The sequence below is a fragment of the Leptodactylus fuscus genome, chromosome 7, assembly GCF_031893055.1.
Source record: "Leptodactylus fuscus isolate aLepFus1 chromosome 7, aLepFus1.hap2, whole genome shotgun sequence".
NCBI classification, from domain to species: domain Eukaryota; kingdom Metazoa; phylum Chordata; class Amphibia; order Anura; family Leptodactylidae; genus Leptodactylus; species Leptodactylus fuscus.
In genome coordinates, this window is record NC_134271.1 from 572,500 (window position 1) to 579,227 (window position 6,728).

Below are 6,728 nucleotides of genomic sequence, written 5' to 3' on the forward strand. Positions count from 1 at the left end.
TGTATACAGATATATACCGGGGACTGGGGGTGTATACAGATATATACCGGGGACTGGGGGTGTATACAGATATATACTGGGGGTGTATACAGATATATACCGGGGACTGGGGGTGTATACAGATATATACCGGGGACTGGGGGTGTATACAGATATATACCGGGGACTGGGGGTGTATACGGCTGTATACCAGGGACTGGGGGTGTATACGGCTGTATACCGGGGGACTGGGGGTGTATACAGATATATACCGGGGACTGGGGGTGTATACAGATATATACCGGGGACTGGGGGTGTATACAGATATATACCGGGGACTGGGGGTGTATACAGATATATACCGGGGACTGGGGGTGTATACAGATATATACCGGGGACTGGGGGTGTATACAGATATATACCGGGGACTGGGGGTGTATACAGATATATACCGGGGACTGGGGGTGTATACAGATATATACCGGGGACTGGGGGTGTATACAGATATATACCGGGGACTGGGGGTGTATACAGATATATACCGGGGACTGGGGGTGTATACAGATATATACCGGGGGTGTATACAGATATATATCGGGGACTGGGGGTGTATACAGATATGTACCGGGGACTGGGGGTGTATACAGATATATACCGGGGACTGGGGGTGTATACAGATATATACCGGGGACTGGGGGTGTATACAGATATATACCGGGGACTGGGGGTGTATACAGATATATACCGGGGGTGTATACAGATATATACCGGGGACTGGGGGTGTATACAGATATATACCGGGGACTGGGGGTGTATACAGATATATACCGGGGACTGGGGGTGTATACAGATATATACCGGGGACTGGGGGTGTATACAGATATATACCGGGGACTGGGGGTGTATACAGATATATACCGGGGACTGGGGGTGTATACAGATAAATACCGAGGGTGTATACAGATATATACCGGGGGTGTATACAGATATATACCGGGGACTGGGGGTGTATACAGATATATACCGGGGACTGGGGGTGTATACAGATATATACCGGGGGTGTATACAGATATATACCGGGGACTGGGGGTGTATACAGATATATACCGGGGACTGGGGGTGTATACAGATATATACCGGGGACTGGGGGTGTATACAGATATATACCGGGGACTGGGGGTGTATACAGATATATACCGGGGACTGGGGGTGTATACAGATATATACCGGGGACTGGGGGTGTATACGGCTGTATACCGGGAACTGGGGGTGTATACAGATATATACCGGGGACTGGGGGTGTATACAGATATATACCGGGGAACTGGGGGTGTATACAGATATATACCGGGGACTGGGGGTGTATACAGATATATACCGGGGACTGGGGGTGTATACAGATATATACCGGGGACGTATACAGATATATACCGGGAACTGGGGGTGTATACAGATATATACCGGGGACTGGGGGTGTATACAGATATATACCGGGGACTGGGGGTGTATACAGATATATACCGGGGACTGGGGGTGTATACAGATATATACCGGGGACTGGGGGTGTATACAGATATATACCGGGGACTGGGGGTGTATACAGATATATACCGGGGACTGGGGGTGTATACAGATATATACCGGGGACTGGGGGTGTATACAGATATATACCGGGGACTGGGGGTGTATACAGATATATACCGGGGACTGGGGGTGTATACAGATATATACCGGGGACTGGGGGTGTATACAGATATATACCGGGGACTGGGGGTGTATACAGATATATACCGGGGACTGGGGGTGTATACAGATATATACCGGGGACTGGGGGTGTATACAGATATATACCGGGGGTGTATACAGATATATACCGGGGGGTGTATACAGATATATACCGGGGACTGGGGGTGTATACAGATATATACCGGGGACTGGGGGTGTATACAGATATATACCGGGGACTGGGGGTGTATACAGATATATACCGGGGACTGGGGGTGTATACAGATATATACCGGGGACTGGGGGTGTATACAGATATATACCGGGGACTGGGGGTGTATACAGATATATACTGGGGGTGTATACAGATATATACCGGGGGTGTATACAGATATATACCGGGGACTGGGGGTGTATACAGATATATACCGGGGACTGGGGGTGTATACAGATATATACCGGGGACTGGGGGTGTATACGGCTGTATACCGGGGACTGGGGGTGTATACAGATATATACCGGGGACTGGGGGTGTATACAGATATATACCGGGGACTGGGGGTGTATACGGCTGTATACCGGGGACTGGGGGTGTATACAGATATATACCGGGGACTGGGGGTGTATACAGATATATACCGGGGACTGGGGGTGTATACAGATATATACCGGGGACTGGGGGTGTATACAGATATATACCGGGGACTGGGGGTGTATACGGCTGTATACCGGGGACTGGGGGTGTATACAGATATATACCGGGGACTGGGGGTGTATACAGATATATACCGGGGACTGGGGGTGTATACAGATATATACCGGGGACTGGGGGTGTATACAGATATATACCGGGGACTGGGGGTGTATACAGATATATACCGGGGGACTGGGGGTGTATACAGATATATACCGGGGACTGGGGGTGTATACAGATATATACCGGGGACTGGGGGTGTATACAGATATATACCGGGGGTGTATACAGATATATACCGGGGGTGTATACAGATATATACCGGGGACTGGGGGTGTATACAGATATATACCGGGGACTGGGGGTGTATACAGATATATACCGGGGACTGGGGGTGTATACAGATATATACCGGGGACTGGGGGTGTATACAGATATATACCGGGGACTGGGGGTGTATACAGATATATACCGGGGACTGGGGGTGTATACAGATATATACCGGGGACTGGGGGTGTATACAGATATATACTGGGGGGTGTATACAGATATATACCGGGGACTGGGGGTGTATACAGATATATACCGGGGACTGGGGGTGTATACAGATATATACCGGGGACTGGGGGTGTATACGGCTGTATACCGGGGACTGGGGGTGTATACAGATATATACCGGGGACTGGGGGTGTATACAGATATATACCGGGGACTGGGGGTGTATACGGCTGTATACCGGGGACTGGGGGTGTATACAGATATATACCGGGGACTGGGGGTGTATACAGATATATACCGGGGACTGGGGGTGTATACAGATATATACCGGGGACTGGGGGTGTATACAGATATATACCGGGGACTGGGGGTGTATACAGATATATACCGGGGACTGGGGGTGTATACAGATATATACCGGGGACTGGGGGTGTATACAGATATATACTGGGGGTGTATACAGATATATACCGGGGACTGGGGGTGTATACAGATATATACCGGGGACTGGGGGTGTATACAGATATATACCGGGGACTGGGGGTGTATACGGCTGTATACCAGGGACTGGGGGTGTATACGGCTGTATACCGGGGACTGGGGGTGTATACGGATATATACCGGGGACTGGGGGTGTATACGGATATATACCGGGGACTGGGGGTGTATACAGATATATACCGGGGACTGGGGGTGTATACAGATATATACCGGGGACTGGGGGTGTATACAGATATATACCGGGGACTGGGGGTGTATACAGATATATACCGGGGACTGGGGGTGTATACAGATATATACCGGGGACTGGGGGTGTATACAGATATATACCGGGGACTGGGGGTGTATACAGATATATACCGGGGACTGGGGGTGTATACAGATATATACCGGGGACTGGGGGTGTATACAGATATATACCGGGGGTGTATACAGATATATATCGGGGACTGGGGGTGTATACAGATATGTACCGGGGACTGGGGGTGTATACAGATATATACCGGGGACTGGGGGTGTATACAGATATATACCGGGGACTGGGGGTGTATACAGATATATACCGGGGACTGGGGGTGTATACAGATATATACCGGGGACTGGGGGTGTATACAGATATATACCGGGGGTGTATACAGATATATACCGGGGACTGGGGGTGTATACAGATATATACCGGGGACTGGGGGTGTATACAGATATATACCGGGGACTGGGGGTGTATACAGATATATACCGGGGACTGGGGGTGTATACAGATATATACCGGGGACTGGGGGTGTATACAGATATATACCGGGGACTGGGGGTGTATACAGATAAATACCGAGGGTGTATACAGATATATACCGGGGGTGTATACAGATATATACCGGGGACTGGGGGTGTATACAGATATATACCGGGGACTGGGGGTGTATACAGATATATACCGGGGGTGTATACAGATATATACCGGGGACTGGGGGTGTATACAGATATATACCGGGGACTGGGGGTGTATACAGATATATACCGGGGACTGGGGGTGTATACAGATAAATACCGGGGGTGTATACAGATATATACCGGGGGTGTATACAGATATATACCGGGGGTGTATACAGATATATACCGGGGACTGGGGGTGTATACAGATATATACCGGGGGTGTATACAGATATATACCGGGGACTGGGGGTGTATACAGATATATACCGGGGACTGGGGGTGTATACAGATATATACTGGGGGTGTATACAGATATATACCGGGGACTGGGGGTGTATACAGATATATACCGGGGACTGGGGGTGTATACAGATATATACTGGGGGTGTATACAGATATATACCGGGGACTGGGGGTGTATACAGATATATACTGGGGGTGTATACAGATATATACCGGGGACTGGGGGTGTATACAGATATATACCGGGGACTGGGGGTGTATACAGATATATACTGGGGGTGTATACAGATATATACTGGGGACTGGGGGATGTTGGCAGAGAGTCTTTGGTAGTAGACGGCCCTCACAGCTGAGTATTTGGTGCAGTGTAGCAGGAAGTGGGTCTGGTCTTCTAGGGCCCCCTGGTCACAGTGCTGGCACAGTCTCTTCTCCCGTGGCTTGTACGTCTGCCTGTATCGCCCCGTCTCTATCTCTAGGTTGTGGGCGCTCAGTCTGTACCGGCTCAGGGTCTGTCTGTGCTTGGGGTGGCGTATTCTCTCCAGGTAGGTGGCCATGGTGTAGTCCCTTTGTAGGGATTGGTACACATTGGTGAGTTTCTTGGAGTTATTTATTTCATTTCTCCATTCTTCAATGTACCGCTCTCTGTTTGCCTCTGTGGTCGCCTTTATTTCGGCCTTGGTTATCATCTGTTGGTGTTTTTGGTTTGGTGGTTGGCTGCTGTTTGGTTGGTGAATGTCTGGTTTGCTCAGGTGGCTTAGCCATGCTTGGTGGTGGTAGGAGTCGCTCCCCTGGATGTGTGCCTGGAAAGCTAGCGCCCTCTTCTGTATGGTGAGCCATAGGGGGAGTCTGCCTAGCTCTGCCCTGCAGGCCATGTTGGTGGTGTTGCGATGGACATGGAGCAGGTATTTGCAGAACTCCAGGTGGAAGTTCTCTGTTGGGCTGGAATCCCACCTTGACTGGTCTGGGTAGGTGGCTGGGCCCCAAACCTCACTGCCATAGAGAAGGATCGGGGAGATGACAGCGTCAAATATCTTCATCCAGACCCTCACTGGTGGTTTGAGGTGGTACAGTTGTCTTCTGTCTCCTATCTATCTATCTATCTATCTATCTATCTATCTCCTATCTATCTATCTATCTATCTATCTATCTATCTATCTATCTATCTATCTATCTCCTATCTATCTATCTCCTATCTATCTATCTCCTATCTGTCTATCTATCTATCTATCTATCTATCTATCTATCTATCTATCTATCTCCTATCTATCTATCTATCTATCTATCTCCTATCTATCTATCTATCTATCTATCTATCTATCTATCTATCTTCTATCTATCTATCTATCTATCTATCTTCTATCTATCTATCTATCTATCTATCTCCTATCTATCTATCTCCTATCTATCTATCTATCTATCTATCTATCTATCTGTCTGTCTGTCTGTCTGTCTGTCTATCTATCTATCTATCTATCTATCTCCTATCTATCTATCTCCTATCTATCTATCTATCTATCTATCTATCTATCTCCTATCTATCTATCTATCTATCTATCTATCTATCTATCTATCTCCTATCTATCTATCTATCTATCTATCTATCTATCTATCTATCTCCTTCCTATCTATCTCCTATCTATCTATCTATCTATCTATCTATCTATCTATCTATCTATCTATCTCCTATTTATCTATCTCCTATCTATCTATCTATCTCCTATCTATCTATCTATCTATCTATCTATCTATCTATCTATCTATCTATCTATCTATCTCCTTCCTATCTATCTCCTATCTATCTATCTATCTATCTCCTATCTATCTATCTATCTATCTATCTATCTATCTATCTATCTATCTCCTATCTATCTATCTATCTATCTCCTATCTATCTATCTCCTATCTATCTATCTATCTCCTATCTATCTATCTATCTATCTATCTATCTATCTATCTATCTCTTATCTATCTATCTATCTATCTATCTATCTCCTATCTATCTATCTATCTATCTATCTATCTCCTATCTATCTATCTATCTATCTATCTATCTATCTATCTCCTATCTATCTATCTCCTATCTATCTATCTATCTATCTATCTATCTATCTATCTCCTTCCTATCTATCTCCTATCTATCTATCTATCTCCTATCTAT